Source organism: Ranitomeya variabilis, chromosome 7 (genome assembly GCF_051348905.1).
Source record: "Ranitomeya variabilis isolate aRanVar5 chromosome 7, aRanVar5.hap1, whole genome shotgun sequence".
NCBI lineage: Eukaryota > Metazoa > Chordata > Amphibia > Anura > Dendrobatidae > Ranitomeya > Ranitomeya variabilis.
Window position 1 is genome coordinate 209,341,481 of NC_135238.1, and position 14,245 is coordinate 209,355,725.

The window sequence follows — 14,245 nt, forward strand, 5'->3', positions numbered from 1 at the left end:
GTTGCTTTTTTCTTGCCATAATACAAACAGTCTATTCAGTAGGACTATCAGCTGTGTATCCACCAGACTTCTGCTCAACACAACTGATGGTCCAAACCCCATTTATAAGGCAAGAAATCCCACTTAATAAACCTGACAGGGCACACCTGAGAAGTGAAAACCATTTCCGGTGACTACCTCTTGAGGCTCATCAAGAGAATGCCAAGAGTGTGCAAAGCAGTCATCAAAGTAAAAGGTGGCTGTTTTGAAGAACCTAGAATATAAGACATATTTTCAGTCGTTTCACACTTTTTTGTTAAGTATATAATTCCACATGTGTTAGTTCATAGTTTTGATGCCTTCAGTGTGAATGTACAATTTTCATGGTCATGAAAATACAGAAAAATCTTTAAATGAGAAGGTGTGTCCAAACTTTTGGTCTGTACTGTATATGTTGGTGCGTGGCATGCATCAGTCAGTGTACTGGGTGGCATATATCGGTCAGCATATAGATTGACGTGTGGCATGCATCGGTCACAAATAATATATGGAATACATAACCAGTCTATAATACAGTCAAACTCATTCCCATGTTAACTAAATTATTAGAAGACTGGGTAGGACCGTATCGGACCAACTGCATATTCACTAAGAATTATCTACAAAGCAGTCATAAAGTCCAAATATACAAATGTGCAAAATACTTTATTAGGTAATAACAGGTAAAAAACACAGAAAGTGCCAAATTCCCTGTGCCGAAACCCAGCACACACAACGGAACAGGTAGAAGCACGTGTGGCAATACCTCTATCAAGTATCCATGCTATAGTACAAAATATATAGTTACAAATATATCATATACAGATATAGTGCTAGTAGGCCACCAGCATAGACACTTGTGGCATAGTCAAAATGCAAGTGCAACATACATACCAAGAGGCAAGATGTTAAACCACACATGCAGCTCCCGTCCACCCCAACGGGCATTTCGGATAGTACCTTCCTCATGCCACACGTACCTTGATGTGTGGCATCCATCGGTCGGTGTATTGGGTGGCATATATCGGTTGGTCTGTGGCATGTATCGGTTGGTGTATTTGCTGTCACTATATTGGTCATGTCAAGCGAGTGTTGCCGTGACCCAGAAATTGATCTTTCTGCGCTTGTAGCTCTGCAGACATGATCCACAACTGGCGCTTGAGCAGTTACCGGAAGGTTACTCATCCCTGGTAAAGTGGTTGTAATAAAACTCTGGGAATGACGCCAAGTAGGATGTGGATTCATTTCATGTTTTTTTATTACATTACAGTGGGCACGATGCCAGGAGTTCAATGTATACAAGAAGTAGATGTTCTTCAATGCCTACAAGTTCTATATATACTGTATCTTCTTTAGCAGATTATGCAAGTACCAACATCTATATGTCCATAAGTAAATGGAGGGTCTCATCACCCAATTTTTTTCTAATTATTATGTTATCAGTTTTGTTCCTTTGTAAATTCGTGTTTGTGAGCAGAGAGGACCCAAGAGGATTAATGACTTCTCCATCAGATATCTTAATGGATCACATGGGACCCCAGCGGGCAATCCTACGAACAAAGCTCCGGCCTGTTCCTTCTCTGTTCTTTATCCTCTCTGTAATTGGTATGGTCTGTGGTTTGTGATGAATTTCTGCTTGGTGAAGAAATTACGGTGGATTGAAACTACACTTTCATTTATTTTCATTTTTCAGCCGTACAAGTGACGATTAGAAACTTTGTAATATATCCTATTAGTGAATAATAAGCAATTCCTCACTTATCAGTCACCTCTTATCTCCCTGTACTGTCACTCAAAAACTGCACAAATCTGTTTACAGTGAGGGATCAAATTACACCTGCTGCCCATAAAAGTCTATGGAGAGGGGAAGGGGGGAAAAGGCTGTGTACACAAAGACAAGCTGCTGAGGCTGACCCTAATCCTCCATAAGGTCCAAAGGTGAAGACAGCGACAACAGCATCCAAGTAGCAAAAAGTATTCTGTATTAATTCATCACATAACACAGGGAGACAGCAATGTTTCAACCTTACAAAACAGATAGGTCTTTATCAAGTCATAGCTGATTCCCGCCATGCATCACCTAGTTATGATAGAATCAGTTTTCTCTGCTGCAGATCTAGCAGAGCTCGAAATGCTGAGCTGTGTATAACCCCGCCCACACCACTGATTGGCCGCTTTGTGTGCACACTGTAAATTGACAGAAAACTACCAGTGTGGTGGGGGCGGGGCTACACAGAGCAGTTGACTAGCATGCACGAGACACCTAGTCTTGGAATGATAATCTCCTGCTGATAAAACACTGATTTTCTTGAAACAGCAACACATAGCCTAATAAGTGACACCGCTGGAATCAGGGTCTCAGCCCTTACATAATTCTGCTGACCGTTCCCTTTAATGTCCCAGGTGAAGCACAACTATGTTTGCAGCAAGCTTTTAATTAAAATTAATAGACTGGGGCTGCCTATAGGTTGTACAAAACCCCTGTAACACAATTATTGTTTTTGTAGCTATTTCAAAGATTGTAAAATTGAATTGTTTTTTTTTTGTTTTTTTAATACTTTGCATTTTCAACTAATTACAGGGCAGCATACATTACTGATGAGTCCTAGTAGGTGCCTCTAGATAATAAAAATGTTAAAGCTCCAATGAGACATCTATATTGGATAAATGTTTTCATCTATGAAACTGTACTATAAGCTCTTTTTGGCATACTTGCAACCACAATCTACATATCAATTTAATTGTGGTGAAGTTCTGCCCTAAACTTGTTATTTTTCATCACTCAAGCACCAATGACCTCATGACAGTAGCCCAGATCATAAAGTCATCAGTGGGCACCGAGATTGGCACACACTGCTGTGTCTGAGGATGCACAAGTCAAGATTCAAAGGCATTTCTTCACAAGGAGTTAAAAGCTAAAAAAAAGATATACACAGTATGATAATAATATCAATTTAGAGACCGTGCGTGTTGTTGACAGTCAAGCCAGTAGGTTGAAATTGATTCTGCTCAATTTTAATATTAACATATTAATTATTATTATTTCATATTAGCTTTATCACATAATATTGAGCAGAATTAAGTATGCGGATATCCTCCTATATACCACACATAGCCTCCTTATATATAGAATGAGTCCACACGCAGCCCACTACATACTGTATGAGCCCTCACATAACCCACTATTTACAATGAGTTCCCACATAGTCTCCCTTTATTCTGTATGAGTCTCCACATAGCCCACTATACAATATGAGTTCCCAAATAGCATCCCTATATTCTGTATGAGCCCCCACATAGTTCCTCTATATACAGTTTGAGCCCCCACATAAACCACTATATACAATATAAGTCCCCACATAGCCTCTCTTTATTCTGTATGAGCCCCCACATAGCTAACTATATACAATATGAGTCCCCACATAGCCTACCTTTATTCTGTATGAGTCTCCACATAGCCCACTATATAGAATATGAGTTCCCGAATAGCATCCCCATATTCTGTATGAGCCCACACATAGCCCCTCTATATACAGTTTGAGCCCCCACATAAACCACTATATACAATACAAGTCCCCACATATCCTCCCTTTATTCTGTATGAGCCCCCACATAGCCCCTCTATATACAGTTTGAGCCCCCACGTAGCCCACTATATACAATATAAGTCCCCACATAGCCTCTCTTTATTCTGTATGAGCCCCCACGTAGCCCACTATATACAATATAAGTCCCCACATAGCCTCTCTTTATTCTGTATGAGCCCCCACATAGCCAACTATATACAATATGAGTTCCCAAATAGCCTCCCTTTATTCTGTATGAGCCCCTACATAGCCCCTCTGTATACAGTTTGAGCCCCCACATAGCCCATTATATACAATACTAGCTGTACTACCCGGCTTCGCCCGGGTTAATGACTGCTGTTAGCAAAATAGAATGTGTTAACAAAAATTTATTCTGCACACAAAAACCACAAAACAAATAGATAGAAATGTAATTATTAAAAGGCAAAAACTAAGCTAATAGAAGAATTTCACAACATATATTAGCTTTGTTATACTGAGAATGTCTTTGTTGCCTATATTAACCAATCAGAGCTCAGGTTAATTAACTGTAGCAAAATAGAAGCTGAGCTGTGATTGGTTGCTATTGGCAGCCTGATAAATCCCCAGCCAACAGGAAGCCCTCCCCCCTGGCAGTATATATTAGCTCACACATACACATAATAGACAGGCCATGTGACTGACAGCTGCCGTATTTCCTATATGGTACATTTGTTGCTCTTGTAGTTTGTCTGCTTATTAATCAGATTTTTATTTTTGAAGGACAATACCAGACTTGTGTGTGTTTTAGGGTGAGTTTCATGTGTCAAGTTGTGTGTGTTGAGTTGCGTGTGGCGACATGCATGTAGCGACTTTTGTGAGATGAGTTTTGTGTGGTGACATGCGTGTAGCAACATTTTGTGTGTCGAGTTGCATGTGACAGGTTAGTGTAGCAAGTTGTGTGCAGCAAGATTTGTGCATGGCGAGTTTTGCGCGTGGCGAGTTTTATGTGTGGTGCGTTTTGAGTATGTGCAAGTTTTATGTGAGGCAACTTTTGCATGTGGTGCAACTTTTGTACATGTGGCAATTTTTCTGTGTGTGCAAGTTTTGCATGAGGTGAGTTTTCCATGAGGTGAGTTTTGCACGTGTGGCGAGTTTTGCGTGAGCCTAGTTTTGCATATGGCGAGTTTTGCATGTAGCGAGTTTTGCGCGTTGCGAGTTTTGAGTGGTGACTTTTGTGTTTCGACTTTTATGTGGCGAGGTTGGTGTGTGTGTGGTGAAATGTGTGCTGAGGGTGGTATATGTGTTCAAGCACGTGGTAGTGTGTGGCGCATTTTGTGTTTGTGTTCACATCCCAGTGTGTGGTGAGTATCCCATGTCGGGGCCCCACCTTAGCAACTGTACGGTATATACTCTTTGGCACCATCGCTCTCATTCTTTAAGTCCTCATTGTTCACATCTGGCAGCTGTCAATTTTCCTCCAACACTTTTCCCTTCACTTTTTCCCCATTATGTAGATAGGGGCAAAATTGTTTGGTGAATTGGAATGCGCGGGGTTAAAATTTCACCTCACAACATAGCCTATGACGCTCTCGGGGTCCAGACGTGTGACTGTGCAAAATTTTGTGGCTGTAGCTGCGACGGTGCAGATGCCAATCCCGGACATACACACATACATACATACACACATTCAGCTTTATATATTAGATATACCTGTATGTAATCTCCTGTATATAGTATATACCTGTGTGTCATCTCACCTATATATAGTATATATCTGTGTGTCATCTCCTTCTGTATATAGTATATACCTGTATGTCATCTCCTCCTATACATAGCATATACCTGTATGTCATCTCCTCCTGTATATACTATATACCTGTAGGTAATCTGCTCCTGTATATAGTATATACCTGTGTGTCATCTCCTCCTGTATATAGTATATACCTGTATGTCATCTCCTCCTGTATGTAGTATGTACCTGTATGTCATCTCCTCCTCTATATAGTATATACCTGTGTGTCATCTCTCCTGTATATAGTATATATCTGTGTGTCATCTCCTCCTGTATATAGCATATACCTGTGTGTCATCTCCCCTGTAAATAGTATATACCTGTGTGTCATCTCCTCCTGTATATAGTATATAACTGTATGTCATCTCCTCCTGTATTAGCCCTCGTTCACACGTTATTTGGTCAGTATTTTTACCTCAGTATTTGTAAGCTAAAATGGCAGCCTGATAAATCCCCAGCCAACAGTAAGCCCTCCCCCTGGCAGTATATATTAGCTCACACATACACATAATAGACTGGTCATGTGACTGACAGCTGCCGGATTCCTATATGGTACATTTGTTGCTCTTGTAGTTTGTCTGCTTATTAATCAGATTTTTATTTTTGAAGGATAATACCAGACTTGTGTGTGTTTTAGGGCGAGTTTCGTGTGTCAAGTTGTGTGTGTTGAGTTGCGTGTGGCGACATGCATGTAGGGACTTTTGTGAGATGAGTTTTGTGTGGCGACATGTGTGTAGCAACTTTTTGTGTGTCGAGTTGCATGTGACAGGTTAGTGTAGCAAGTTGTGTGCAGCAAGTTTTGCGCATGGCGAGTTTTGCGCGTGGCGAGTTTTATGTGTGGTGCCTTTTGAGTATGTGCAAGTTTTGTGTGAGGCAACTTTTGCATGTGTTGCAACTTTTGTGTATGTGGCAATTTTTCTGCGTGTGGCAATTTTTCTGCGTGTGCAAGTTTTGCGTGTGGCGAGTTTTCCATGAGGTGAGTTTTGCACGTGTGGCGAATTTTGCATGTGGAGATTTTTGCGCGTGGCGAGTTTTGAGCGGCGACTTTTGTGTTTCTACTTTTATGTGGTGAGGTTGGTGTATGTGTGGTGAAATGTGCGCTGAGGGTGGTATATGTGTTCGAGCACGTGGTAGTGTGTGGCGCATTTTGTGTGTGTGTTCATATCCCCGTGGTGGTGTGGTGATTATCCCATGTCGGGGCCCCACCTTAGCAACTGTACAGTATATACTCTTTGGCGCCATCACTCTCATTCTTTAAGTCCCCCTTGTTCACATCTGGCAGCTGTTAATTTGCCTCCAACACTTTTCCTTTCATATTTTCCCCATTATGTAGATAGGGGCAAAAATGTTTGGTGAATTGGAAAGCGCGGGGTTAAAATTTCACCTCACAACATAGCCTATGACGCTCTCGGGGTCCAGACGTGTGACTGTGCAAATTTTTGTGCCTGTAGCTGCGACGCCTCCAACACTTTTCCTTTCACTTTTTCCCCATTATGTAGATAGGGGCAAAATTGTTTGGTGAATTGGAAAGCGCGGGGTTAAAATTTCACCTCACAACATAGCCTATGACGCTCTCGGGGTCCAGACGTGTGACTGTGCAAAATTTTGTGGCTGTAGCTGCGACGGTTCAGATGCCAATCCCGGACATACATACATACATACATACATACACACACACACACATTCAGCTTTATATATTAGATGAGTCCCCACATAGCCTCCCTTTTCTGTATAGGCCCTCACAAAGCCCCCTAAATATAGGCACATGTCCAATACACATAAAAAACACAACACATACTCACCTCGCTCCTGTTCCCCCGGCACGCATTCCGGTGCATTGAGAGGTGATGTAGTGACATCACTGTGTCTGCTGTCTCAGTAGTACATGCTGCTTAGTGGAAGAAGGAGCTAGCGGCTCCGTCCTCCACCATTGTATTCACCAATATCCCCATCCTGAGGATGCAGATAGCGGTGATATTGAGACATGGAATGCCGGCCTGGGAGGGCAAAGTGCAGCCCGTGCCAGTGGGCTACTGTTGTCAGCCATTTTGCTGCCTCAGTCCACACGCCATACTGGATCAACCAGTGAGCTGGCTGTGGCCCGTGGGATGCACTTGGGTCTGCGTTAGGCTGAACCAAAATATTTATGTATCTTGCTGTTGCGTGACTATTTTGGATTTGCAATTTTTTTTTTTTTTAAATTGCCAAACCCCACACAAGTGGCAGATTCATGCAGCCTGCATTTACACCCATAACAAGATGGTTGCATGTGATTTGCGATCAGTAACATAAAATCGAGCACATTTGGAAACGTTTGCGATTTGTGCTACCTTCTCCTAGTTGCAGATGATTTTCAGGTCCGTCTGTCCCACTGTTGCCAACTTGACTTTTTATTTTTTTCTGGACCGCTTCTCAATAAGTCACGGACTGACAAAAAATGTTTACGGACACATTAGATGACCCCAATAACCACTGAGATTATAAGTAATGCATACCTAATTTCACTGTGAACTGTAAAAAGATGATAAATACACCCGTAAATATCGGTGGAAGACTCTACAGCTTCAAAAAAAAAAAAATCAGACACATCAAATTTTTATCCCAACCTGAGCAAAAAAGTGCCCAATTTATATGTGTTTTTCATGAATTTCTGGACGGTTGGCAACCATGGCTTGTCCCTCGCAGTAATGCATGCTGGATGTGAGGTCCGTGAGTCCAGGATGGCACCAGTCCAGCTGTCTTCCTGTGCTACGTTCCCTTTGAGATCCTGGCCCTGTGTACTCTCTGTGCCGTGGACATTGATGTTGGTTGTCCGTGTGGATTTTCCCCTCCCTCCAGCAGATTCTGCTGTAGCTTCTTTCCACTCTCCGCACTTATGTTGCCTGCGTGTAATCCCGCTCCCCTCGCCGATTCGGCACTGACTTCATTCCTCTTACTGCCTTTGTGATCTCTCCCTTGCAAATTCTCCTCTCTTTCTAATACTAATTGGCTTGCTCTACTTTGCTCAACCACCTCCTCTCCCTGCTGTGTTTTTTTTATAAAACAGGTTTTCCAGTTCCTTAGGGCTAGCCATCAAAATTAGATTAGTGGTGTTCTGATTCTTAGCGCCCTCACCGATCAGCTGTTTAAAGGGGTCCAAGCATTGCAGCCTCTTCAATGCTTATATTAGGCCTTACGCTATAATACAATGCTTTTTAATAGCGGCTGCTAAAAGTATGGCAGCGTTTTGTATGGACATGTGTAAACCATGAAGGCACTTGGGGCCTCTTTAAACAGCAGATTGGCAGGGATGTTGAGAGTCAGACTCCTACGATTTAATATTGATGACATATCCTATTGTGAGATGAGGGACACTTATGAGTTTCACCCTAGAACCGCCAGAAATTCTCAGCCGTCAAAGAGACGTAGGGTAGGGAATAACATGCTGATCACTGGAGGTCTCACTGATGGCCTGAATGGATCCTATGATCAACCTTAGCTCCATTCATTGTCTATGGTACTGCCAGAGTACAACTTTCCCCTACTTCAGCAGTCCCAAAGACAATGAATAAAACTGAGGTTGAGCACATGGACCTCTGCTACAATAAAGACTTGATTGTAGAGCTCCATTCTCGAGGTTCCAGAGCCCAGTCTTGAGATTGCTAAGTATTCCAGTGGTTGGATTTTTTTTTGGATAGGGGATAATTTTGTTAATTTGGGAATAACCCACTAGAAAGCCCTGAGGCAAATTCACATAAATACCTTCTGAACATTCTAAAATGGGTTGTATAAGCATAGGTATTAGATGACCAATCTACAGGATTGGTCAATAGCAGATTAGTTCAGGTCCCTCACCCGGAGCCCCCACTGATCTGCTATCTTTTGTTCCGCCAGTGGCCAGCAGAAACTTTTAGCTCTACCAAAAGTATAGTGGAGGCTTCTCACCACTAATGCACAGCTCCTACTCTTTACTGGCAGTGGCCCCTACACGTTGGTCTGCGCAGAAGCAAAAAGACAAGAGGCGCTGCGTTGGATGTTGGACTTCTAATGATCTGCTACTGATGATCTACGTCTGGACAACCTCTTTAAGGACCCATGTAATTAGTATTTGTTAGAAAAGATTCAGCATAAACATGTATTAGGTTCGTTGAAATTCCTGCCCATTCTGGGCTTAGGAGTCCAGTGGGCGGTCCTAATCAGTGATTGACAGCTATTTCAATGGAATGGAATGGGAAGGTCATCAATGATCAGACACTGTGTTCATGTGACAGGTTCCTGTGAAGTTCATTCACCCATGACGTAAATTTATGTCATGTAGCGGAAAGGGGTTAATGCAGCCACACCATGAACCACCACGGACTCAAGGATTAGGTGCTTGTTCGGTCTCCGTCTTCACCTATCCATGTCTGTCGTTCACTTCCCCATATGTGGGGCTTGTGGTGAGAGCTCGCTGCACATCACCCAATAAATTAAAGACTGCGGACAGTGGGGGCATCATTCTGTGAGTGCAAGGTGGTAATGGAGGGCATCAATATGTGGGGGCATTTTTGGGATGTCATACTGTGTGGAGTTCATAAAATGGGGATTAAACTGTGCGGAAACACAAAAAAGAGCTTCTTCTTTTTTTAGGGGCACTAATTTGACTGAGCATGGTTAGTCTTGTGTCTTAGCGGTCCTAAAAAATGGCCAGAACACATTGTGGACACCAGTTATGGTGTCCCTCAGGGCTTGGAGGTATGATATACAGACAGATATCTGCTAAAGTTGAGCAAAAGATTCTGAGAACCCTGGTAGTCCATGGGCACCGGCCTAGAGCCCAAGCCGATGTCCTCCTACCTGTCAGTATCAGTTGGCCTCTTTTGATTAGTAGGCCCGGCACAACCTCATCGTATGCCTGACACCGAGCCAACTTATTAGGAGAGGGATGCTGGCAGGTAGGAGGAGGTCCGCAGGCCACAGACCACCGACGTGACCGCTGGCCCAGGGTCCTGCTCAGCTCTAATATCTGCATGTGAGTCAGAGGTAATAATAATTTCTGCGTCTGCTGTAGGCCTGATTTCATCTATTCATTATCCCTTCTATCCGGCTACTTACACTCTAAAAAACAACAACTTTCATTTGGAGAAGTTGGCTAATTGTGAGGGGGTCAGCTTTGTTAATCTCAAAGGACTTCAGTCAATGGTGTCTTGTTGCTTAGCAACCCTCCCACCCATCTCTGACTGAGTAAAGGGAGTACCGCATTATTCCTCTCTCTGCCGTTCATTCATTTGGTCCGACCGCTCGCTGAAACTCAAGTGTGGTGTTTCCATGGAAACACAATCCAGGTGTGATCCGCTCCGGCACTTCCTATTTTATACGGTATGCCCAGGATCATTGTGAGAAACTAACGGATTGTCTCAAAAAAACAGACGAAAAAATGCTGGGTTCTTAAAGGGAAATCCGTGAAGAATTCAATTCAATATTTCTGTTAATAATTGCACGGATTTTATTCAGCGTTATGCTAAATTTATAACCTTTAAAGGTCATTAATCCCTACAGTAATATTGTCACCAATAGTCGTGAAGAGGAATGTCCTCCATGCTTTGCGGCTGTACAGGAAGCAGGATTAATTGTTAGCGCACATTCACATGCTGCAATCAAATCGCTTTATTCTTTTTTTTTACCGTGATCACAGTGAAAGCAATCTCTGACAAAGGCATTTAAATGGCAGATATCCATATGGCGCCCGTTTTTCCACCTGATTGGTTACTATGGCAGCCAGAGGCCTACTAAAATCCCTTCATCACCGATGCCTATTTATTCCTATCAGGGTTGCCACCTTCACTTTTTTAATTTTTGGACGGCTTATCAAAAAATCACAGACAGACGATACTTTTCATCGACAAATCAGGAAGCCATAATAAAGAGAATGAGCCACTTTGATCGTGTTTCCGCGTTTAAGATTGTCTAGAAAGATACATGTACCCTTGTCGACTTGCTGCATTAAACGGCCACTGACAGGCAGGCCACACCTCTCAGGCTGTCATTGTTCTCGGCAGCACATCTCCTGATGATGTGCTGCCGAGAACAATGATTTTTAAAGAAGCCAAAAGATTCAATGAGCGATCATTTTATTTGTTTATTGGGTGATCTCCAGTCTTTTTGCACTGCATGATTATTGGGACACTAGATGGTGGCCCGATTCTAACGCATCGGGTATTCTAAAATATGCATGTCTTTGTAGTATATTGCCCAGCCGCGTAGTATATTGCACAGCCCATGTAGTATATTGCACAGCCACATAGTATATTGCACAGCCACATAGTATATTGCACAGCGACATAGTATATTGCCCAGCCCACGGAGTATATAGCACAGGCCACGTAGTATATTGCACAGCCCATGGAGTATATAGCACAGGCCATGGAGTATATTGCACAGACACGGAGTATATAGCACAGGCCACGGAGTATATTGCAGAGCCCACGTAGTATATTTCCCAGCCCACGGAGTATATACTCACCTTCCGGCCGCAGCTGTCACCGCCGCATGTGATGCGATGTTTCCTGCTGTCGCGGCCATCATCACTGACCGCGGCCGTCATCACTGACCGCGGCCGCAAATTTAGTTGCCGGCTTTTGGCGGCGGTAGGCCCAACAGCGCCCATGGTCCCAGCCGGCTCCGCCTTCCTCACAGCGACTCTGCCCCCTTTGCAGCGCTTCTGGCCGGGCCTGTACGGAGTGGGCAGGGACTTGCTCTGCATAGTTCCTGGCCTCCCCTGCCCTTTTGTCTCCGCCCACTGGCTGGCCGCAACCAATGAATATCCGCGACAGACAGACGGAAGTGCCCCTTAGACAATTATATAGATAGATGAGCGTTCCTATGAATTCCCATTCACGATAATCGTCCAGTGTGCATGAACCCTAAGTTTGCACTACCTATAAGTTGACACTTGTAGTAAAGCTGACAATTTCTGTAATGCTGACTATATAAATGTGCAGGTTTTAGGAGCCTCCTCCTCTTATTTCACTGGGATCCAGAGGAGCAGGTGAATCTTTTGCCAAATTCCTGAAGTTGTGATCGTTTATCCTCAGTGTCCGCCTCCTTATATACTCGGATCCTGCTCCACCGCCAGCGTTCTCACTTGAATTATTAGGTGCACCTGAGTGTTGTAAGCCCAGAACCCGTCCACTGGTGGGAATTGACCAGCTACCTCTCCATTACCGTAAGTACCACATTTCTTATGAACTTACAAAACTTTTCTACGCTCTTTGTTATTCATCATTCTAACTCATATTATGCATCAGTAGATTGCAATCGTTCTGTGAAATGGGGGGAAGACTACAACTTCCAACGTGCCAGCGAGTCGTAGTTGATCAATCTCTGGAGATCGTGCGGTTGCTGACCGTTACAATACCCCGATTCTGTTCTTTTCTTCATATAAGGCACAATACAAGACCCTGTCGCTTGTTTATTTAGTGAGATTTAATTAACTGTTGTGAACCTTCACTGCCTAGAAAAAAAGTTAACTCTTTATGTGACACGTGTCATTTTACGTACTGGCACCAAGATTGAATCATTGTGGATTGTGGTTCCCCTTACCATATACGATCTATCAGCATCTATTCAGATCTGTGTTGGAAGTTTTGTGAAAAAAAACCCCCACAGACAAAATAGTGGTACATTCTGCCTTATTTTTGTAGGAAACACCCAACAGTCCCAATTATATTTTATTCAATATAGTCAATCGGGTCACTTTGGCGCTGTTGGTATCTGCCATGTCAGTGATTTGGGACTTGGGAGTAGAACAATTAAATCAGAGATGCAGAGCAAACAATAGAAATTACCAGTGGTGATGTGATCAGAGTCATAACTTGTCCTACACCGGACGTCCTGAGAAGAATGGCGAGAGCTATCAAAACAAACACGGAAAACAGCCTAGTTGAGTAAAAGCTTTAATAAAAAAAAACTTTTTCACCCATCTAGTGGGCTGCCACCACTGTGAGCCGCCGGGCGTGTAGATTAATCATCTTCAGGCTTAAATTACCACCTTCGGTGTCATCTGGATATTGGTACCGTATGTCCTCCAACAGAGAAAAATAAGAGAGGAAGCTGCTTGCTGCACTCTCAAGTAAGATGGCTTCTTCTGCTCCCGGCAGTATTTATTCTCACCATAAAACCTTCCACCAGTCTCTTTTCCACTCATTTTGCAGCTCCGCATTTCCCTGCTCTGAACTCCTCTCCTCCTCATCCCTGTAGTCTCATCACCTACACTAGAAATTTGAGTGTCTGCAAAAACATTCATGCATCTTCCACATTTTAAAATACAATCATAAACTATGGTGACTTGTTCCCATGAACATTGGGGACATTGAAACTACTCTCGGGAATATAAAGTAAAATAAAACTGCTCCTAGGCATATTGGGAAAAATAAAACTGCTCCCAGTAACATTGGGGACAATAAAACATCCCAGGAATATAAGGAGAAAAAAAAAACTGCCCCCAGGAATGTTGGGGACAATAAAACTGCTCCTAGGAATGTTGGGGACAATTATACTGCTCCCAAAAACGTTGGGGACAATAAAACTGCTCCTAGGAACGTTGGGGACAATAAAATTGCTCCCAGGAACTTTGGGGACAATAAAACATCCCTGGAATATAAGGAGAAAAAAAAACTGCCCCCAGGAATGTTGGGGACAATAAAACTGCTCCTAGGAATGTTGGGGACAATAAAACTGCTCCTAGGAATGTTGGGGACAATAAAACTGCTCCTAGGAATGTTGGGGACAATTATATTGCTCCCAGAAACGTTGGGGACAATAAAACTGCTCCCAGGAATATAGGGAAAAATAAAACTGCTCCTAGGAACGTTGGGGGACAATAAAACTGCTCCCAGGAATATAGGGAAAAATAAAACTGCTCCCAGGA